General features: G+C 35.9%; 1 non-coding gene and 1 pseudogene across 1 annotated transcript; one reads left to right on the top strand and one right to left on the bottom strand.

The window, feature by feature from the left end:
• Positions 1–10,224: 10,224 nt before the first annotated feature.
• Positions 10,225–22,144, bottom strand: LOC113870030 (annotated as a pseudogene).
• On the top strand, positions 14,859–14,965 carry LOC113870581. The gene has a single exon (XR_003505602.1). It is a non-coding gene; the product is annotated as a small nucleolar RNA R71 (small nucleolar RNA).
• Positions 22,145–24,889: the final 2,745 nt, after the last annotated feature.

The raw sequence follows: 24,889 nt of genomic DNA, 5'->3' as shown, positions 1-24,889 counted from the left end.
TGTTGTAGCGAGATTTTGCAGAAATCAGAGTGCAGTTTCCTCTACTATTTTCGCTGTTGTGAGAGATGTCTCGTTGTAGCGAGAATATTGCAACCAAAAGGGTATTTTAGGGGTTTAGGGTTTAAGAAATTCATTTCTCATTCCTCTCTTTGAAATCCCTTCGATTCTCTCTACTCAAAACCCTATTTCACTGATTAAATTGCCTCCAGAGTCATTTGGGTGTAAGATTGAAGGTTGGAATCGTGTTTAGGGCACTTGGAGGTAAGTTCTAAGAGTTAGGTTTCAATTTTTCATTCCTTTTCTTGATTTCTTGGTTTCTCATGGAGTTTTTCATGTGTTTAGGATGAAATTCGTGTGGGGAGCACATTCTTTGTTGATTGGTGTTATAGGTCTTTGATTAGAGGTAAGGGGAGATTCTACCCTATCTCATTGTACTTAGAAATTATTTATTTGGGTGTATATTGTAATGTAGTTAGAATGAAACGTAGGAAGAAGTGTATTTTGATGAGAATGGTTTGGTTGTGATTGAATCTTGATGGAAATGTGGTGTGTAATATAATGTGATTACTATTTGAGAAAGGTGTATGATGAATAATGAATGTTGTGTGTGATGAAATGAATGATTGTAGGGAGATTGTGATAAAAATTGTGTAATTGAATATTGTATGGTGGTATATAGGTGTATGTGCCTTCGATTGAGATAAATGAAATGTGTGTGTGAATGTGTTTGAGATGGTTGGAAACTGTGAATGGTTCAGCGATACAGTGGGAGTATAGAAGATGGTGGCGGTAGAAATATCTTGGGGAAGAGAGGGTAATGGTGACACCAACAGTGAGTGTGGGTGCACCACAGGCCACACACTCTCCTCCTGACTTGGCCTCTGATTAACACCTTTGCATAGGAGCTCAATACCACACACGTTGTATCCGTGGAGCAGGAGCTATTCGGTGACTATCCATGGTGTGAACTGAGTAAGTCCCTGAGGTTGAAGAACTCAGGAATATGTGATCATAGTGCCACAATGAGCGTGACTATGTGCAATGGATGCACATGTGTGTGGATTGTTTGATAGGCCAGTGAACGCACCTGTATATGAATTTTGAGTAAAATCTTGGAAAGTGTTATTTTACGTTTGTCTTATGCATGTTTCAAATTATGTTAGTAAATGAGTGGACTGTGTGAGGTGAGACTCTGTGCTTATGTGTGATAGTGTAGAGTACTCACCCTTACATTTGTTTTCTAGGTGACCAAGACGATTATCACTGGATTCAGTGAAGGGATGGATGAAACTATTATAGGACTTAGAAATTTATTTTGAGAACTCTGATGTATTTAAATTGGTTCTATAGCAATGATTTGATTCAAACTTGTAATCCATCCTTATTTTGAAATACTTTATTATACTATTGTTGGCAACAATTGAATGGAAATTTTCATATTATTCCCACTTATTGTAAACATTAATTTATTTGGAAATTTAAATTAAGGTGTTACACTTTACTACACCCATAAGCTCAATAGGGATACATGATCACAATCGTAAGCTCAATAGGGATATGCTTGACACGAGTTTTAAACTCTTGAACTTTCTCTCTCACAAAAATAAAATGTCTCAAAGTGATTTGTTTGCTTTGAGCCCTTATTGAAGAGAAAGAAACTAACCATTGCAAAGTTATCATAATATATAGTCAGAGGCCTAGAGATACTCTCTACAAAATCAAATTTAGCAATAAAGTTTTTCAACCATATTGCTAACGTGTAGCCTCATAACAAGTTATATACTATGCTTCCGTAGTTGACGTGGTTGAAAGAGTACACTCTTACAAGAGCTAGCTCCTCTAGCTAACACAAATACATAACCTAATGTGGACTTATGATCATCTAGACAACCACAATACTCAGAATCACAATAATCTGTCACCTCAAGATGACCTGACCTCTTGTATGTAACTATATAATCTGTGGTACCTTTTAGATACCTCAAAACATGCTTTGCAACCTGCCAATGTGCCACACCAGTTTACTCAAGTCTCTCCCAAGTATGGCGATAACAAAAGCAATATCAAGACATGTACAAACGCTAGCATATATAGGGCTGCCAACAACAAAAGAATAATAAATTTTCTCCATGTCTACTATTTCACTATTAGTTTGAGGACACTGGGCATTGGAAAAATTCTACAGTGCAACATAGGGCTTACAAAATTGCATATTGAACTGGTTCAGATTCTTTCAATATATCCTTGTTAAGACAACACAACAATACTATGAGATCAATAATGATAAATCTCATTGCCCCAAACAAAAGATGCATCACCAAAAGGATATCATTAACATAAAGAACAATAACAACAAATTTCTCCCCCTATTTCTCAGATAAATGCATTAATCAATTGCATTTTTCTTAAAGTCAAGAGAGCTTACAATATATTCTAAATTATTTTCAAAATAGAATTAGACTCAACAACTCCGGTGATATGAGTAGAACAATAAAATCTAAAACCCCTACAGCCTACACAATATCCTACAAACAAATTGCTAATTGTCTTTGTCAATCATGAAAAATAGTAAGTCTTCTCCATCTTATCAAATTTCTTTCTTGACCAGAGACACTATTAAAATTTCACAATTTTACAATGGATTTTTGTCAAAAAAATCTGTCGCTAATCATTTTGTGACAAATTTTATGACTAAACTTACTCGTTAGCACTATATATCTCAAGAACAGAATCTATAGTGAACTTCATAATTACTAGATATATTTTAATAGAATGAGCTCACTTATCATGTTTCTTAAAATAGCAGCGGAAGATTTGGGTGTGAGAGTATCTGGCTCATTCAAAGGCAACATCAACATTAGGAAAGACAAGGAATAGTTTAACAAAATCAGTCCAGTCCTCATAATTACTTCCATTTAGCTTTGGTAAAGAGTTCATTTAGCAAAGCAAAAATTTATAATCCAATAGACAAGATAGAGCTTATGACAACAATGTTGTTGGCAATCTATACTAGCAAGTGCACTATGATTGCAGCAAGTGATGAGTAAATTTAAGATCCAGATATCGTCTCCACAGGGAATTTAGGTTTCAAGTACCACTTCACAGAATTATAACCATTTGAGCCATACAAATTTTGGAATGAGATTTGTAACATATAACAGCAGCAAACTAGAACAATTAAAAGTAAAATGAACTTTCAGAAAACAAGACAATGAACACACAGTTATGTGATAACAGAGGGAGAAACCATAGCTAGGGAATTGCTTCACCAAAACTCCAATGTTTAATCAATAAAGTTCTGAATTAACAAGCAATTGGAAAGAATGACAATCAGTTTCACTTTATACTATTCAGAGGTTAATTCCTTAACTCGGTGAACCTAACATTCAATTAAACCATTCTAATTCCTTAGATCTAATTCAATTCAATGTTGCTTTAAGTGTAAGAAACCAAAAGATTGCAAGATCAAAGTTCCTTATCCCTAAGAAAACTAAAATCTCGGTGATTGGTTCAGATCTGAAGAGCAAATTCAATTTCCATTGACAAAGGTTCCTCTGAATTTAGTTAATCAAATTTCCATTCAATTCACACGTGAAGTTCAGAATCAATCACTCAATCTATTCCAAAGCTTGAAATCCAGATCCAAATCAATTCAACATGTTCATTTCAGATCTACAATCCCTAACTATGAACGAATTACACAGCCATGGCAGCAGAAGAAGAAAAAGAAAGAGAAGAAGAGAAGAAGAAACTCAGAAACGCCATGGAAGCTTGCTCCACTCCAATTCCTCTTCGTGAAGCTCCAAGATCTGAATCCCCACTCCTCTCTCTCACTTCCTCTAACCAGAAACTAACTAAAAAAACTAAAAAATGAACAGAATCCCCGTTTTCGCGCTTCAATCATGTATATATAGAAACCCCAGTTCTGCGCGTTGTCACTTTTCTTCACAAGAGTAACCACGCAGAAGCTTTATGTAGTGCGCGTGTTCACTTTCAAGAGCAAGAGTAACCACGCGCAACTTGCAGAGCTGAAGGCTTCTCTGGAACATTCACTTTTATTCATAATAGTGGCAACGCAGGAGGTCAAGGGCTGCGCGTGATCACTTTCGTGAGTAATAGTAACCACGCGCAAGCTGTCCTGATACAAGTGCCTCTGGAACGCTCACTTTCGTTGGCGAAAGTGACAACGCGCAGCTCCTCAGGAATGGAGTCTTCTCTGGAACGCTCACTTTCGTTGACGAAAGGGATAACGCTCACTCTTGTAAATAAAAGTGATTACGCACAGGCTCTTCTTCTCCTTTAGGCTCTAGAATGATCACTTTCACTAACAATAGTGATCACGCCCAGGCTGCAACCCATAATTCTTGTATTTTGGAGTCCAACATTGCCATTCTTCCTCTTCCTTCCCATTGATTCTCCATTTCCATGACTTTTGCTCAGCTTATTCCTTCAAAACAAGACAAATTCCTTAAGAACTAAGCATAAATTCTACAAATGCGAAAATAACTACAAATTGAAATAAAACTTTCAATCATTCTCTTTTTCTGAGTTTTTCTGCTTTCTTCATATATTTTCCTTATTAAATGAGCTAGAATTATGCTAAAATATCAGTAAAAATATTAATTCATCACCACCCCAAACTTGAATTTTTGCTTGTCCTCAAGCAAATCAAACTAAACTAAGGGTAAGTTCCTCCATTTTCAAATTCAGTTCATAAATTGCTTTTCTCAGATTTTCCAATTTCCAATTCTGTGTTTTCTGCAAAATTTTCAATCAAGTTGTTCCTCCAAATACTCATCATGATATTCCTACTGCATAGTCATCATTGAGTAAGAATTGCTACCTAAGTTCATATTTTTCATCAAAATTCATGTGAGTACAATTAATCAACATGATCACAGCTCACTTGGAAGTGTTTCTCTCATCACTCAACAGTGTTTAGGTGCTGTTTTCACTCTAAATCATCAATTTCGCTACACTCTACCATATGCTTGCCCAATTTCTCCATCTCCTCTGCTTAGTACAATTAATCACACATCTAGAGGACTTTTTTAGGTTATAACAAGGATAAGGTTCAGGTAGGTATCAAAGAAAATGGAAAACAATACATGCAATTTCAAAAGATCAGAGGCATTTTGAGTGATTTGTTTTAAAACTAGCCTGGATCTACATTATTCCTCCTTACTTCTCTCACTTATGTAGCAAACAAATTTTTTTCTTGCAGCAGAATTTTCACTGATACTTTTCTTCTTTTCTTGCTTTCAGTCACTATCTTTTTTTTTTCTGCAGCACTTTTGTTCTTTCTTTCTGGCTTGTTGAACTCAAACTTAGATAGCATGCTATTTCCCACTCCAAACTTAGAACATTGCTTGTCCTCAAGCAATTAAAATCTGGATACCACCCCAAACTTAGTTTTAAAACTCATTCTTGATTAAACTCATTATGCCTTTGATCTTTGGAATGGTAAAAATTGGTTTTTCAGTAAGGCTTATAATGAGGTAATTTCAAGAAAAAGGATATTAAGCTCAAAAGGGTGAACTAAGACATTCAATCATAAAGGAAGGCCTTTAGGCTGACTAGGTATAATCAAACATGGCCTCTATCATGTGGGTGAAAACTGTAGCATGCATATTCAATTAAGAACAAGGGCAAGTTCTAGAGAATACAGCCAAATATGATTAATCACACAAGAAAAGAATTAGACAGCTCAAATCTCACTAGGTATTTATAAGTGATCATGTGGATTAATGAAAACACAATGCATTTTTCAGAAATTTATGCACCTAGTGGCAACTGCCTCATTTTTGAAAATACAAGTGTGATCTCATTTTGAGAATGGGAAAAACAACTTAAAAAGAAATTCACACAGAATTCACAAAATTGTCAATCATTTTTATTTGATTAACAGCCAACAATTTATTATCTATTCTAGTATTTTGGTGTTTTTCAGGAATAATTCAGTGTAATTGTGAAGCTAACTCATGAATAAGAGGTAGAGAATGAAACCCCCCTTCCATGGCAGCTGGTGCAAGTGTCAGTTTCCATGGTGTGTGAGTGTTGTGTGGTTGTGACATTTTCTGCATAAAACACCAAAAATTCCGTCAATTATCAAGTGAAAAGGGATTGAATTCTGCAGAATTAATGTATGTTCAAAATATAATTGTTCAGAATTAGCATGAAACCAAAATATACCAAGTGTGCAAATTACAAACCCAAATTCTAAAATGAAACCAAAAAGTTTGAAACTTAATTACAAGACCATCAAGAGAAAATTCGAATTAACAGAAAAGAAAACAAAAATCCTAAACTAGTCATCTTGAGCATCCTCCTCATCAGAAATTTCATCTTCATCTTCTTCCTCATCCTCCTCATCTTCTTCTTCCTCCACCACTTCTTCAGTTGGCTGTGGAAAATGAGTCTTGTAGATTGGCAAGTCTTTAAAGACTGATGAGCGTAGACATTGAGCATTCTCGGCCAAGTCTGGTGTGTGATAAAGCTCATCTTTGGTCATTCCCATCTTCTGACCAAGATTCATCAACACACATTCCACTAGCATAGTTCCTGCCTTCAAACTGTTGTGGAGCTCAGTTTGTCGTTCAGCCAATTGATTTTGCCTTTCAACCAAAAGATGTAGGATGTCCTTCATCTTCATTGGTTTATCCTTTCTGAACTGGGTGGGGATAGGTGCAGCTGAAGTGCAGGAGGTGGTGGCATAGATTTCCTTTACCATTGAGACAGAGATAGGGGGAGCAGATCTGATTTTCTCTTGGTAGTCTCCAACTTCAACCCCTGCATCCTCACATAGTAAAGTGATTAATGAGGGAAAGGCTAGTGAATCTCTTTTCGTTTTCAGAATATTTAAGATACATTCATTAATTACTTCCCCTGCATCAATGTACATATCATTAACAATAGCAAACAATAATTCAGCCCTCTCTACTGCCAGGGTTGAACTATGCTTGACTGGCATGAAAGAATTCAATAGAAAGGTACTCCAGACTTTAGCAAATGGTAGCAGGTTCTTGGTGGTGATACACTTGGGTTTCTGGGCGAGGTTCAGCTGCCAAGTTGTGCCTGGCCTTCCAATTCTGTGCAAGATTTCAATATAATCCTTGTCTGGACTATTCTTAAAGTCAGTGAAGTCCATCTGCCCAGGTTGCCTTTCAGTGGAAATTTCCAACACTCGATTGATGTTGGCAGCAGTGAAATCCACCCTCATACCCTTGACCATTGTGTGAAATTTGGGAATTTGGTCTCCCTTAAACCACATTGCATTTGCATAAAACTCCTGTGTAATTTCTCTCCAACCGTTATCAGCCAAGGAGCAGAAGTTGTCCCATCCCCTTTTCTGAATTTCTTCTGAGTACTCAGGGTAGTTGCCTTCAGCAATTTCAAAGGCTCTATCTGGGACAATCTTCCTCCTCAGAATATTTGCCTTGAAATAGTTTTCGTGAGCAATACTCCTGAATCTTGGATCATGATCAGTAGGGGTAGAGGTAGAAGGAGCATTTCTTCTGGTCGGCTGAGGTGGTGAATAGGTTGCAGGTGTGGGTACACTTGGCTGAGGAGGGTCAGCGATTTCAATGGGTGAGGAAGGTGAGACGCCATCAGTTCTTGCTCTTTTAGTGGTTGAAGAATTCCTGGCTGTTCCAGCTTGCATATTCCTGATAGATCTCCTTCTTGGAGTGTTGCTGGCAGATCCAGCTTTGGTCTTCTTAGAAGGTCCAACTGGTGTATTCAAAGAAGTTCTGACCATTTTGAAGTGGCTGCAAAAACAAGCAAGTAATTTGACAGTTTAAAATTCATGACACAGAATTGTGACAGTATACATCTCTTTACTAGATAATTTCAATCAATCCATGTGCAGAATTCCAACTTGCAGTATGTATCTATTTACAATCAGTTGCTGTCATGAGAATGTAATCATATCAACATACAAGCACTATTGCAAATTACTAAGCAATCACAGTCAAAATTGGTTAAACCTTTAAATTTGTAGTTTAGAGTGCACACTCTCAAAGCACATCAGGTTAACACAGAGATGCTATTATAGGTCATCAACATATTTTTTACATGCTCTCTTAACTTTTCAGATATACCAGAACTTAGGTACAAAATTAATCAAACCATATTTAAAGGATTTTAAACTGGCCTTCATAATTTGTTCCCTCAGAGTTCACAATTTCACCAAGAATGCAAAAAAATAATCACAATTTTCAACCAAATTTCAACTACTAATGGTTCCTAAAAGAAATTTTCTTCTGACAGTAAAATTCATCCAGAATATTGCCTATTGTTTCTTTGAATCACATACAATTAGGACAGTGCACTCATTCATTATCATCAAAGACTAAAGATCAGTTCAATACAGGACTATCAGTATGCTATCTGTACAATCAGGCAGTGCAATATACAACAGTAATTCGTTCCATACAACTCAGTTCAGACATCAACATTCAAATATTGCATGCAAAGAGTATTTTCGTTGAAGGCAACTGGAGTATTTCTATTTCTTTCAAAGTCATGTTCAGATTTTTCGCATAATGCAGATGTAAATATGTTAACAGAGGAGATTGAATGACTTTGAAAACCTATTCACAGTATTTAAAGTTCCTTAATTCGAATACGCTCAAGATATTTCCCCACTTGCCATTTTTGACATTTTTCCAGAGTTGCAGCAAAGAAAAACCCTAAATACAATTTCAGAGAATGCAGAGAACGTACCTTGAGCTTCAGAAATGTGAATGACAGTGAAAAAGAAGGAGCAATTGCTTGCTGGTTGCTTCACGAAAGATTGAAAGTCAGAGGAATTTCAGAGGGAAATGGGGATTTAGGTTTAAATGGATGTGAGCGTGGTTCCTTTATATGGAGTCTGTGGTCACGCGTGTGGACATGCCCACTTTTTAAGTGAGAAGTGAACGTTCCCTTGTTAATAAAACTCTGCGTTGTCACTCTTGTCGAACAGAGTGAGTGTTCCAGAGAACTTGAAAATTTTGAATGCAATGCGCGTTATCACTATTGCTGGGCAAAGTGATAACGCGCAAGCTTTTTGCTTGAGCGTGGTCACTCTTGACAAGGAAAGGAAGTGATCCAGAGAGTGTGTTTTTCCCATCTGCCTCTGCGTTATCACTCTCATCAGCGAGAGTGATTGTTCCAGAGAGTTGTGTTTCCCAGTCAGTTTCTGCGTTATCACTCTCATCAGCGAGAGTGATTGTTCCAGAGGGGAAATCTCAGAATTCCATCTCTGCGTGATTGCTTTCCTACAAAAGAGTGAATCCTTTCATCAATCCAAGTTCTCCAAACTTTAATTGGCTCACTTAACAAATCATAATCATTCCAATACACACTTACCATATAAAATACCTACTTCCCTCATCATGTTCACCCTTAATTACATATACAACATTCATTCAAGACTGAATTCTGCAGAATTTCTGCAGAACAAGTATTCACTCCCTACTTATGCAGTTTTGACTTTTACATTACACACTCCTATCATGAACTCTCAATTCATTCATCATTTTTGCTCCAAATTACAGATGCAACAAACATCACAGTTGAATTCTGCAGAATTTCTGCTTAACATATTCATAATGCAATTCTGACTTTTCCATAACACATTATAGCATGAAGTCCAATTGCATTTATCAGATTCGCTACAAATGACAGATTTAGCATACTTCAAAATTTACCTTTTGCACCAAAATTATAGAATATGATGAGTATGATGCAGAACTTTGTATTTTTCAGAGAATTTGCAGAATTTGATAACTATTATTTAGACTGTACAAGAACTTTAAGCATTCTAATTAATTCCAATCTGCATTCTTGTTTCAGCCACCAGATTTATTCCAAACATCAAATTCAGCAAGGTAACCAAGATGAAAAGTGCAGACTTTGACTTCTATGAACACTGTTAATTCAAAAATAATGCAGAAAACTTAAATTGGGTTAGAAATGTGAGTTGGCTTTCACAAAGCGCTTCTTTAATGTCATTAGCTTGACATTAAATGTTTTTCACTCAAGAGAAACCAGTTTCATGCATGATATGTTCCTTGTAAACTCCTCTCCATGATAGATCTTCAATCTTTGGCCATTGACCTTGAATTCTCTCCCTGTTTTCAGATCTTCTATAAGAATTGCTCCAAAGGGAGAAGTTTCCTTGATTATAAACGGTCCAGACCATCTAGATTTCAGTTTCCCTGGAAACAATTTTAATCTTGAATTGAATAATAGTACTTGCTGGCCAGGTCTGAAATCTTTTTGTAGAATAAATTTGTCATGGATCCTCTTGGTTCTTTCTTTGTACAACTTTGCATTCTCATAAGCTTGTTGTCTGAATTCCTCCAATTCATGCAACTGTAAAACTCTCTTCTTTCCAGCACTTGACAAATCAAAGTTAAGCCACTTGGTAGTCCAATATGCTCTGTGCTCCAGCTCTAGAGGTAAGTGACAGGCCTTTCCAAATACTAGCTGATATGGAGACATACCAATTGGAGTTTTAAAAGCAGTTCTATATACCCACAGTGAGTCATCCAGTTTCTTTGACCAATCCTTCCTTGAACTGTTCACTACTTTCTAGAATTTGCTTGATCTCTCTATTTGAAACCTCCACTTGTCCACTTGTTTGTGGATGGTATGGAGTAGCAACCTTATGCTTCACACCATATTTCATTAATACAGCTTCAAGATACTTGTTGCAGAAGTGAGTACCTCCATCACTTATCAGCACTCTAGGCACACCAAATCTTGAAAAAATGTTCTTTCTTATAAAAGAAATCACTACCTTTGCATCATTTGATCTGGTTGGAATTGCTTCTACCCATTTAGACACATAATCCACTGCAACTAGAATGTATTCGTGTGAGAATGATGGGGGAAATGGTCCCATGAAATCAATCCCCCATACATCAAATGGTTCCACTTCTAGGATGTTGGTTAATGGCAGCTCATGTCTTCTTGAAATATTTCCAGTTCTTTGACATTTATCACAGTTTTCCACATACTTCTTGGCATCTTTGAAGAGTGTAGGCTAAAAGAAACCTGCTTATAAGACTTTTGCAGCAGTCCTTGAACTTGCATGGTGGCCTCCATATTCTGAATTGTGACAATGCCATAGTATCTCAGCTTGCTCACTTTGTGGAATGCATCTTCTAATTAACCCATCTATTCCAATTTTGAACAGATATGGGTCTTCCCAAACATAGAATTTGCTGTCATGTAAGAACTTCTTCTTTTGCTGCCAAGTAAACCTCTTTGGAATGAATTGAGTGGCTTTAAAATTTGCAATGTCAGCAAACCAAGGCATGTTTTCCACTGCAAATAGCTTTTCATCTGGAAATTCTTCATTTATTTCCAATGATTCAGTGGTTAAACTCTACAAAGGAAGTCTGGATAAGTGGTCTGCTACATTGTTTTCTTTCCCTTTCTTGTCTTTGATTTCTAGCTCAAATTCTTGGAGGAGTAGAATCCATCTTAATAATCTAGGCTTTGCATCCTGTTTTGTCAAGAGATATTTAAGAGCAGCATGATCAGTGTATACAATCACTTTTGAACCCATTAAATATGATCTAAACTTATCAAAAGCATATACAACAGCTAAAAGTTCTTTTTTTGTTGTTGTGTAATTCACTTGTGCAGGATTTAACACTTTGCTTGAATAATATATAGCATGTAATTTCCTATCTTTTCTCTATCCTAACACAGCACCCACTGCACTATCACTTGCATCACACATGAGTTCAAAAGGTAATTTCCAATCTGGTTTTGCAAGAATAGGTGCAGAAATCAGTTTCTCTTTTAAAACAGAAAATGCATGCAAACAATTATCATCAAATATGAAATCTGCATCTTTTACAAGTAAATTACTCAAGGGTTTAGCAATCTTGGAAAAATCTTTTATGAATCTTCTATAAAAACCAGCATGTCCTAAAAAACTTCTAACTCCCTTAACATTGACAAGTGGAGGCAATTTACTAATGACTTCTATTTTAGCTTGGTCCACCTCCATTCCCTTCTCTGAAATTTTGTGACCAAGGACAATGCCTTCTTGTACCATGAAATGACACTTCTCCCAATTTAACACAAGGTTAGTATCTTGACATCTCTGCAAAACAGTGGATAGATTAGCTAAACAATCATCAAAAGAATCACCAAAAACAGAGAAATCATCCATGAACACTTCTATGATGTTTTCTACCAAATCAGAAAAAATAGAAAGCATGCATCTTTGGAAAGTGGCAGGGGCATTACACAAACCAAATGGCATTCTCCTATATGCAAAGACTCCAAATGGACATGTAAATGCAGTTTTCTCTTAATCTAAAGGATCTATAGCTATTTGATTGTATCCTGAATACCCATCAAGAAAACAATAAAATGAATGTCCAGCAAGTCTTTCTAACATTTGATCTGCAAATGGTAGTGGGAAATGGTCTTTTCTAGTTGCATCATTTAATTTTCTATAGTCTATGCACATTCTCCATCCAGTCACAGTCCTAGTAGGGACAAGTTCATTCTTTTCATTAGGTACAACTGTCATACCACCTTTCTTTGGAATAACTTGGACTGGACTTACCCAATTGCTGTCAGAAATAGGGTATATTATTCCTGCATCTAACAGCTTTATGACCTCTTTTTTAACTACCTCTTTCATGGCTGGGTTTAACCTCCTTTGTGGCTGCACAACAGGTTTAAAATTCTCTTCAAATAAAATTCTGTGCTTACAAAATGAGGGATTTATACCTTTCAGGTCTGTAATACACCAGCCAATTGCAGATTTGTGTTCTCTCAAAATTCTGAGCAATTTTTCCTCTTGTTCTTCCTTAAGTTCATTGTTGATGATGACTGGATTTACATGATTCTCATCCAGAAATGCATACCGTAGGTGTGAAGGGAGTTGTTTCAGTTCTAGCCTTTGCCTTTCCTCTTCTTTACCATCCTTTTTCAGCTCTTCTTTCACTAAATTTTCTGCAGGTTTTTGGATCGGCAGAGCTTCCAATTGTTGCTGCATTTCCATGATATCTTCTTCATTTAGAGTTTCAGATTTGTTATTCCCTGCAGATATTATCTCTTCTAACACAGCAATTTCATCAAATTCTTTCATATGGTGTTGTGTAATAAAAGCATCCAGTATATCTACCTTCATACATGTATTATCTTCAATTGGATATTTTAAAGCTTCAAACACATTAAATATTACCTTCTCATCTTGAACTCGAAGCATAAGTTCACCTTTTTGCACATCTATTAAAGCTCTTCCGGTTGCAAGAAATGGCCTCCCTAGGATCAAAGGAATGTTAGAATCCACCTCCATGTCCAGAATTACAAAATCTGCAGGAAAAATGAACTTATCAACTTTAACTAATAAATCTTCAACAACTCCATATGGATAAGTGTATGATCTATCAGCTAGCTGCAGTGTAATGTTGGTAGGCTTCACTTCCTCTATGCCAAGTTTCTGTAGAACAGCTAATGGCATCAGATTTATGCTTGCTCTCAAGTCACACAATGCTCTTCCCACAGTGCAGTTTCCTATTTCACAAGGAATGCTAAATGATCCAGGATCTTTCAACTTTTGAGGAAGCTTTCTCTTGAGAATGGCACTGCACTCCTCTGTCAAAGGTACTGTTTTGTCATGCTCTAGCTTCCTTTTTCTGGAAAGTAGTTCTTTCATGAACTTTGCATATGAAGGCATTTGCTCCAAAGCTTCTGCAAAAGGAATGTTAATTTGTAATTTCTTAAAGACATTCATAAACCTTTCAAATTGTTCCTCTTGTTTAGGATTTTGGACTCTTTGAGGATAAGGCAGCCTCTTGTATTTTTCTGGGTCTATTGGCTTACAAGCTTCCTCAAAGAGTTGCTTTTTGGTTTTCCTTTCAGAATTCATGGGAACTTTTTCTTTTTCTTCTGAATGGTCTTTCTTCAATAGCTTAAAATTTCCTTGTTGCAGATCTTGTTCAATGTTTCTTTCTGCTGCATCATTCACTTTCTTTTCTGCTGGTTTAGGGCTTGCAACTACAGCTCCACTCCTTGTAGTTATGGCTTGACATTGCTCTTTAGGATTGATTACTGTATTGCTTGGAAATCTTCCTTCATCCCTGCTGGATAATTGTTCAGCTAATTGTCCAATCTGTGTCTCTAGTTTCTTCATGGAAGCTTCTTGGTTTTTGAAGCTTGTTTGAGTCACCTTCATGAATTGCAGCATAGTTTCTTCCATCTCAGTCAACCTCTCATTCATAGGTCTAGAAAATTTCTGATTTCCTTGAGGTTGAGTCGATGAATTCCTCTGAAAATAAGGCTGTTGTGTTGTTGGACCTGCATTAGAAAAAGGCAAATTTGAGTTAGAATTCTTTGCAGCAGAATATTGATTATTCCAATTAGAATACTGCTGAGTTCTATTATTCAAAAATTGAAATCCAGGGGGATATGATGGCTGTTGTCTCTGAAAATTATTCATATAATTCACTTGCTCTTGTGGTTCACTTGTGGATGCCTCACATGCACCATTTGCATGGTTTCCTCCACAAAAATCACAACTTAGCTGACTGGTAGGCATACTCCCTGTTTGAAGATTGATGATTTGTTGTGTTAAGGCAACTAATTGTTTTGAAAACAATTGATTTTGTAGCTGATTTTGTGCAAGAAAAGTTTCCAGAACTTTAGCTTCATGACCAGAGTTTCTTCCTTGATTCCTTGAGTTTGAATTCTGATACATTGAAGATGCCATCATGTCAATAATCCTCTGAGCTTCTTCCATAGACTTTGTATTTAATGAACCTCCAGCAGCAGCATCAACCATTGTTCTTGTTACTGCATTCATCCCATTATAAAAAGTTTCCAATTGCATCCAATCTGGAATACAATGATGTGGACACCTTCTAAGCAGTTCTTTGTATCTTTCCCAAGCTTCATACAATGATTCTCCATCTTGCTGAACAAAGGATGTAATTTCTCCTCTCAGTTTAGCAGCTTTGGATGGAGGGAAGTACTTGGTTAGAAACCTGTTCACAAGTTCTGTCCAAGTTGTAATGCTTCCTTGTGGTTGAGCTTGTAACCAGCATTTTGCTCTATCTCTCAAGGAAAAAGGAAATAGTCTCAGTCTGATGGCTTCTTCACTAACCCCATTTATTCTTATGGTGTCACATAGCTGTAGAAAATTTGAAATATGTAAGTTAGGATCATCAGAATTTCCACCAGAAAACTGATCTTGTTGGACTAAGTGTAACAAGGCAAGTTTAATCTCAAAAGGGTTGGCTTGAATAGTTGGCCTGATTATAGAAGAGTTAAAACCTTGCATGTTAGGAATTGCATAGTCCCCTAATGTTCTAATTCTATTTTGTTCTGCCATCTCTATTTCTGAATTTAGTTGTCTCAAAGATGTAGGTGTTCTTTTCACTCTAGGATTACTCTGAGATTCTGGAGAATGGACAGCTTCTAACTCACTATCACTCCCTATGGCTTTTTCTTCTCTAGACTCTTTTCTCAATCTTCTTAAGGTTATGTCTATGTCAAGATCAAAGACTAGAGTTGATTTGTTTTTGTTTTTGCCACGCATATACAATTCAAAATGAAGCAAAAGTAAACTACAAGTTAGTATTCAAAACTGCACCACGAAAATTATGCAGCAAATATCAGTAAAAGTAATTGAAACACAAATTCAAAAGTTGCAGAATTATGCAGAATGGACAAAATGTCTAACTACAGACTACTACTACAGAAATTCAGAGAACAAAATACTCAATCGAGCTATTCTTATGTTACTAATGATATTGAAACTCAAATTCCCCGGCAACGGCGCCAAAAACTTGTTGTTGGCAATCTATACTAGCAAGTGCACTAGGATTGCAGCAAGTGATGAGTAAATTTAAGATCCAGATATCGTTTCCACAGGGAATTTAGGTTTCAAGTACCACTTCACAGAATTATAACCATTTGAGCCATACAAATTTTGGAATGAGATTTGTAACATATAACAGCAGCAAACTAGAACAATTAAAAGTAAAATGAACTTTCAGAAAATAAGACAATGAACACACAGTTATGTGATAACAGAGGGAGAAACCATAGCTAGGGAATTGCTTCACCAAAACTCCAATGTTTAATCAATAAAGTTCTGAATTAACAAGCAATTGGAAAGAATGACAATCAATTTCACTTTATACTATTCAGAGGTTAATTCCTTAACTCGGTGAACCTAACATTCAATTAAACCATTCTAATTCCTTAGATCTAATTCAATTCAATGTTGCTTTAAGTGTAAGAAACCAAAAGATTGCAAGATCAAAGTTCCTTATCCCTAAGAAAACTAAAATCTCGGTGATTGGTTCAGATCTGAAGAGCAAATTCAATTTCCATTGACAAAGGTTCCTCTGAATTTAGTTAATCAAATTTCCATTCAATTCACACGTGAAGTTCAGAATCAATCACTCAATCTATTCCAAAGCTTGAAATCCAGATCCAAATCAATTCAACATGTTCATTTCAGATCTACAATCCCTAACTATGAACGAATTACACAGCCATGGCAGCAGAAGAAGAAAAAGAAAGAGAAGAAGAGAAGAAGAAACTCAGAAACGCCATGGAAGCTTGCTCCACTCCAATTCCTCTTCGTGAAGCTCCAAGATCTGAATCCCCACTCCTCTCTCTCACTTCCTCTAACCAGAAACTAACTAAAAAAACTAAAAAATGAACAGAATCCCCGTTTTCGCGCTTCAATCATGTATATATAGAAACCCCAGTTCTGCGCGTTGTCACTTTTCTTCACAAGAGTAACCACGCAGAAGCTTTATGTAGTGCGCGTGTTCACTTTCAAGAGCAAGAGTAACCACACGCAACTTGCAGAGTTGAAGGCTTCTCTGGAACATTCACTTTTATTCATAATAGTGGCAACGCAGGAGGTCAAGGGCTGCGCGTGATCACTTTTGTGAGTAATAGTAACCACGCGCAAGCTGTCCTGATACAAGTGCCTCTGGAACGCTCACTTTCGTTGGCGAAAGTGACAATGCGCAGCTTCTCAGGAATGGAGTCTTCTCTGGAACGCTCACTTTCGTTGACGAAAGTGATAACGCACACTGGCAACGCTCACTCTTGTAAATAAAAGTGATTACGCACAGGCTCTTCTTCTCCTTTAGGCTCTGGAATGATCACTTTCACTAACAATAGTGATCACCACGCCCAGGCTGCAACCCATAATTCTTGTATTTTGGAGTCCAACATTGCCATTCTTCCTCTTCCTTCCCATTGATTCTCCATTTCCATGACTTTTGCTCAGCTTATTCCTTCAAAACAAGATAAATTCCTTAAGAACTAAGCATAAATTCTACAAATGCGAAAATAACTACAAATTGAAATAAAACTTTCAATCATTCTCTTTTTCTGAGTTTTTCTGCTTTCTTCATATATTTTCCTTATTAAATGAGCTAGAATTATGCTAAAATATCAGTAAAAATATGGATTCATCAAACAACAAGTTTACCTCTGTAACACCCTAAATTTTTGTAATATTAATTATTATTGATATATGTATATGTGTTTATATGTACGTGTAAATGTGAAAGATGTAATTTGCATTTGAATGCGTAATGATGATGTTGTGGGTATGATGTGTATGGATGTGTATATATAAGTATATATAATTGGATTGGATTGATTAGACTGAAAACAAGTTAAGTATGGATGCTGCTGCAGGGCATCCTCGCGGTAGTGAGAGGCCCCTAGGCGTGAGGCATGAAGTTGTACATTTCTCACTATAGCGAGAGGATTCTCACTATAGCAAGAGAGCACTAGGAGAGAAGGATGGAACTGTCACCTTGTCGCTGTAGCGAAAGGTCTCTCATTGTAGCAACAAAGCCACAATTTGAGCTGTATTTCTGGGTGCAGTCTCGTTGTAACCTTCAAAGCCGTTCGAGAGCAAGATTAAAGGTTGAATCTGTCGGGGGAACGCTTGGAGGTGAGTTTTAATGGTTAGGGTTTCATTTTTCCTCCTTTTTCCTTGTTTTCACAATTTCCCTGGGTTCTCATGGAATTCTTTCGTGTATTTAGGATGAAGTCTGTGTAGAGAGCCTTCTCATTGTCGATTTTGTGTGTGGGTCTTCATTTGAGGTAAGAGGGGACTCTACCCTATCTCATTTTGTTTAGAAATTCATTTATTCTCTATGCATCATAATGTGGCTGAATGGAATGTGAATGAATAATTGTGCCGTGTGTTGTGAATGGTGAATATTGTGTGTATGGTTGAAATGAATTATGTTGTAAATGCATGTGGACACTTGTGCCGTATATTTGAATGAATATTATGAACAATTGTGGGCCCAAGGGCTGTGTAATATGAATGAATATAGGCTTTATGCTGTGTATTGTAAAATGAATGAGGGCCTAGTGCCGTGTATTATGCATGATTGTGGGCTTTATGCCATATACTGAGAATGAATATTGCAATGTGTGTGAATGGGGCATGATTAACACCGGTATAACGTGCTGTGAATGGTTCAGCTATACACTGGGGGTGTAGAAGATGAGGACGGTAGAAATACCTTAGGGAAGAGGGAGTGGTGGTGATACCGACAGTGGGAGCGAGTACACCACAGGCCACACACTCTTTTCCTGACTAGATCTCTGACTACTACCTTTACTGAGCGACCCATGACTGCCCACGTGGTATCCATGAGGTAGGGGTAACTGGCAACCATTCATGGTGTAAATCTCTGATCACAGTGCCACAGAAAGCGTGGCTAGGTGCAGTGAGTGCACGTGTGTAAACTGTTTGGTGCCATAAGTGCATCGATTATGAACTGGAATGAAATGTTGTTTATGATTACCTAGATTTGAGTAGAATATATTAGAATATCTATAGTTATGCAAGGTGAGTCTCTATGTTATGCATGTGTCTGTGGGACAGTGCAGAGTACTCATTCTTACATTTATTTTTCAGGTAACCAAGACGATCAGCACTGGACTCAGTGAAGGAAGGATGAACCGCTACAGGACTTAGAATTTATTTTGAAATTTATGATGTAATTGGATTACTCCTGTAGCAGTCTTTGATATAAACTTGTAATCATTTATTATTTTAAACTGTTTTATGAAGCCATGTGATGGGAATTTTAGTTAAATAAATTTTTTCAATATTCTCATTTTTGTGAAATTTATTATTTAGAAATTAAATTAAGGTGTTATAACCTCATGCAATTATAATCATGCCAAAGGGTCCTAAATTATAATACAAGAGTTAACTCCCACGTTATAGAAAATAATTATATTCTTAAAGCTAATATCGAACGGATATTGAAAACTTTAAAATATAATTGCTAATCAATAAGAACTATATCAATACAGACAAACCGATAAGGTAGGTGCATTATTTAAATAATTCCCAATGGCAGATTAATAACAATAATTTTCATATCACAGTATTTTATCACCATCCGTCTCGCAAAGGCAAGCTCACAATTGTGAAAAATACACTACAGGAAAGAAGGGTTTTAGTGGAGGTTCTTTTTGCCTTTCGCGACAGTTTAAATCGCTGCAATTTGATGCTCGCCGCGGTTACTAAACCACTACCATTCCAAGTGTCAAGAGGGTGGTTAACAGTGGTTTTGAAAACTGCTGGAACAACCGTCCCTATATATAGTTTTGAGATAGCAGAGGTTCAAAAACTACCACAAAATGCAATAAGAATAAAATGACAAAACTGCCAGCAAAAAATGACAACCACCGCAAAAAAATAACTATAATTAAAATATTATTACAACAGTTGTACAATCACCTTTTGTAAAATCATTGTAAAAAATCAGGATAATAAAAAAATATTATTGCAGCGATTTTATGCCAAATAAAGAAAATTAAACCTTTTAATAAAATTAACAACAGCTTATAATTGTTGCCAACGTCCACTTTGAAGAAAAAAAACTCATACTAATAGCAACATTTATAATTGCTATAATAAGAAAAGAAATTATATAACAGTTTTAAACCATTGTAAAGTGTAAATTATGCCTTTTTTACATCTATATTTTCAATTGAATTAGTGATTGAAATATTAAAATGCTAATATTAAATATTAAACATTCATATAAAAAAATAAAACATAATATTTAGATAAAATTTCATAGTCATTCTAAATAAAAATAAAATCCACAAAAATCTTACAAACTAGAAATTCAGGTGCGTAATCCGAAATTACAAATAAAAAAATCTCTCAAACAAACTAAGTGTTAGATGGTGAAAGGTGTTGTGGGTTATGACTAGCTGAAGAAGAGGATCTTGCTGGCACTGACGATTCATAGTCTCCAATCTGAAATTGTAGGAAAAATTTACAAAATTAGATTTTATATTATACCAACAAAACAAATATTCTATACCAATATAAAGATGTAAGAAAACTTCACAATCCACACAAGAGCTATATCATAAATAACCTTGAAGTAAATGAGAAAAAATAAAAACAATAACCCCATTCTCTCAGATAGTAGGAAAATTCGGTGGTACTACACCACCCATATAGTGCGTGATGAAGTAATTGACTTGAACCTGTAGAATTGAAACCGTGGCTTCTATTTGTCGAATCTTAGCGGATTCAGAGGTATGACAGGATGAGGATGCCATCCCTTCACTATATCTTGGGGCAGAAGTCAACATTTGAGATGGGCACACCCCAAAGCCCATACCTCAAACATGACTCGGGTGTTCCTTTCCAAATACCTTAGTAAAAGTATCATCATGCGAAGTATGTTGGGAAGAAGTCCCTTCACTTTCAAGCATGGCTAATTGGTCCTATATCTAAAAAATACTTTTAATAATCATGCACAACTTACATAGTAAAATTAAAACCATGATAATTAAACATATACACCATTATGTTACATGAGACACTATAAAGTGAAAACAACAATATTTTAAATTTCTACAATCCTATGAATATGTTTAATATAAGATCCATCTTTTCTTTTATGGCTGATTGGATACATTTCAATCCTAGAGAAGCTTCGTTTATTCTTTGTTTCCTAAAATCAATGTTTGCTTAAGGTTAATAACATAATGTTACGAGAATTATAAAATTAGATAATGTTATGAGATTAGTAATCATACGTACCAACTCATTTTTTTTTCTAGATAACAACTTAGAACCAAGGGTATGAGGGACTATCTGCTTTTGTCGATTTTCTGCATTTTTGTCACACATTGCCTGTGGTATTAAAAAAATATCTTTAGTAATAAAAATATATATTTTAAAACATTTCAATATATCTCTAACTACCATAGTGTTAGGATCCAATCTGTAGTCAATGAATGCTGACCAATGGTCCAATTCAACCCCATCTGGACATGACGCAATGTTTTGTTCTCTACTCTTGTCAAAATCATAGTGGGTGTTGAATAATTTGGTCCGGTTGTCTTTCCACTTCTTTCCAAGGTTTTGAAGTATATACTTTTTATGAGCTCCATCATTGACATCAAATTTTTCCTTCAAATAAAGGAAAAAGATAAAGTTAATATAATAATCAAGCAAGCCAAAAGTAAATTTTTTTTTATATTGATTATAGTGTGAACCTTGATGGGCTTCTCATATACGGTATTTTTGTAGCTGTCTAGAACCTTGTGCCAAGTCTTATAACAAATTGGAAAGTTCTTGTAGTTTTTAGCAACTGCTCCTAGAAACATCCGTAACAGGCCACCTGAATTCCCAACTAACTGGCTACCACTCCATTCTATCATAACCTTGGTCCCAGTCTTAAGATTCCATATATCTGCAATTATTTTTTTTTCTGTCTTCACTATCCCATTCGCATCTAACATTGTGAAACAAAGACAGATAATTGTCAGCAACTAACATGCATCTATTCCTTAAAGAGAACATAAGCCTATCTAAACTAAACTAAATATTAAAAATGAAAGATCATTTTTCATGTTGAAAAAAGCAAACAAATCACATACCAATCAGATTTACAAGCCAAGATCTAGTCTTTTCTTCAATTTCAATTGATGGAACATTTTCAACTTCGGGTAACATAGTAGGTGGAGTGGATGATCTCTCATTGGATGGAACTGGTATCTCACCAATGGCTTCAAGATTGTTTGCCTCTTGAGAATGAGTTGAAACTACTCTAGTCATTCTCTTAGCACCATTTTTATTTCTCTTTGTCATTTTTACTATTTCAATGGGTTTCTAACATATAGTCAAACCAAAACCTGATTATAGTACATATGAACAAGTATCTACAAAATTAAATAGTTATAAACAAATCTAAAAGGAGGAAAAATAATGCAAACACAAATCAATTCTCCAATACATAAGCTGTCACAAACCAACCATGGCATAACAAACATTATACATATATCAAATTTTTAACATAACAGATTAAGTTGCACAAAAAGAGATATGAAACACATACAAATAAGAGAGATTTTACCAAAATTTACTAGGACTCTTAGTCCAGATCATCATCATCCCTAACATTTTCATTAACAATTGTAGAGTGAGGATCATCATCTATGCCATCCCTTGCCAATTGTAGATGTGAAATATCTTCTAGGAAAATTTGTTCCAAGTTTTGGGATGGATAACCCTCATGGTCATGGATATCTTCTTCATTGTCAAGGGATCCCATGTCATACAAGTCTCTTAGTGCAAGAAGAACTGGTAAACTCCAACTTGTTTCCTTCTCATCATCCACATAATAAACCATTTGAGCTTCAGATGCCTTTATACATGGTTTGTCATCTTCTTGTTCACCCGAATGTATCAATCTACCAAAGTTGATGGATGTAAAGCCCAGCTTATCTTTTTTCATGCCCTTTGGATTAGTAGTATTAGCCCATTGGCATTTAAATAGTACAACATTGAATGCACCATTATAGTTAAGTTCAACAATGTCTACTAACTTCCCATAATAAGGCACCTCTCCAAATCTCATTGGGAATCGCTACTACTTGAGTAACTTCTTGTTCCAAAAGAACCATAAACTCCACTGTTTTGTGTATTTAATTGCTAATCACGTTCCATAGTTCTAAATTTGAATCCATTGATATTGTATGTAGAGTATCTTCTAGCATGATTGATAGGACCTTTGGCAAGAGTAAGCAAAACTCCTCTCTTAGACTCTTCGATGTTATCCATATCCCTAACAATCTAAAAAAGCATGCTAAGAGTTAATTACATAATTATTTTAGAATCTTGATACAATACTTGTGAAACTTGTGATTTTACTCACACAACTAGCAAACCAGCTAGAGAACTCTCTATAGACCTTCTTGTCTATCTCTGTTGTATTTCTTATACGACTTCTCAGTTTTTGTTGTATGATATTTCTATATTCCTTGCATTTGATATCATAATTAGATAAGGAGATGTCAATTATCAAAAGGATAAGGTTATGAGTTACTCATTGGAGGTATGGTTCAATTGCAGGACAGTTGATTAACACGTGTCTATGTGCTTGCAACTTCTCAATGGTTGTTAAATTAACATTTTTGTAACCGCTAGCTTTCTTCCCTACTATGGGAAACAATTCTGCTACCCAAGAATTAGGATGTACACAATTGGGTCCATTATCGACACGCCTAAGGCGATTTCACCTTGTCTCAATATCATCGAAATACCTTGAACAGAATGTAAGAATTTCATCCATTAGGTAACCCTCTACTATTGATCCTTCTGCTTTTGACTTATTGCGCACATAAGACTTTAACTGCCCTAAATACCTATTACAAAATAACAAGTCTAGTTAAAAACTATATTATACATTAATAATCTAAGGAAGTTATGATCATAGAATCTTTATCGCTCTATAGGATACATCCATCAATAATGGACAGAACCTCCAAGCTTAGCTTCTTCAACAAGGTGCACCACCAAATGAACCATAATTGTGAAGAAGGAAACAACATTTCTAGGTGGCATAAAGTAAGGACAATTTGATCTTGAAATTTGTCTAAAGTTGTAGTACCTTAGGACTTACTGCATAATTGTCTAAAGAATGAGCACAACTCGACTAATACTGCAGAGACCTCATTAGGCAATGATGTCCTCATGGCTAAAGGTAGCAATTGCTCCATGAGTATGGCAATCATGGCTTTTCAACATCCCACTGAACTTGAGATTCTCCATATCAATGGATCTTGAAATGTTGCTTGAATAACCATCAGGCACTGTGATGTTATTCAAAGTTCTCAAGAATGATCTCTTCCCAAAATTAGTAAGTGTAAAAATAGCATGAGCATACTTTTTATTTTCATCTGCCCAAAGCTCTTGCCTGATATCCATTTCTTGAAGGTCTCTTCAAGCATTATAATGATCTTTTGACTTTGAACTATCATTTAGCAAGGTATAAAGGACATTGTCACACACATTCTTCTCAATGTGCATCACGTCGAGGTTGTGACGCAACAAGTTACACTTCCAATATGGAAGCTAAAAAAAGTTCTTTTTTTCTTCCATTGTTGAGTGCTTTTGCCATATCCATTAGCCTGCAATCTTTTTCTCTTTTCTCCTATTTTTGGAAGTCCCCCAAATGTGGTATTAATATTCTCAACTTGGGAAAGGATTTCAACACCAGACAATGCTTTTGGTGCACACCTAGTCTCTTGCTCTCCGTTGAATCGGATCCTATTCAATCTGAACCTATGTCTTTGGTCAAGAAAACAATGATGGCCAATAAAATAGAATTTTTTACTGTGTTTAAGTCGACAAGGAACAGGATCAAAATTGTAAGTTGGACAAGCTAGTCCTGTATATGTGTTCCACCTAGGAAGCATCGATAACCCAAGAAAGTCACTTATAGTCCACATCAAAGCTGCATGCAACTTGAACTTTTCTTGTGCAGCAGCATCATATGCATGAACACCTTCATACCATAACTCTTTTAACTCTTTGATTAGAGGCTGCAAGTAG

Source organism: Abrus precatorius, unplaced genomic scaffold (genome assembly GCF_003935025.1).
Source record: "Abrus precatorius isolate BTA unplaced genomic scaffold, Abrus_2018 Scaffold6, whole genome shotgun sequence".
Classification (NCBI taxonomy): Eukaryota; Viridiplantae; Streptophyta; class Magnoliopsida; order Fabales; family Fabaceae; genus Abrus; species Abrus precatorius.
This window is presented reverse-complemented; position numbering and strand designations above follow the sequence as displayed.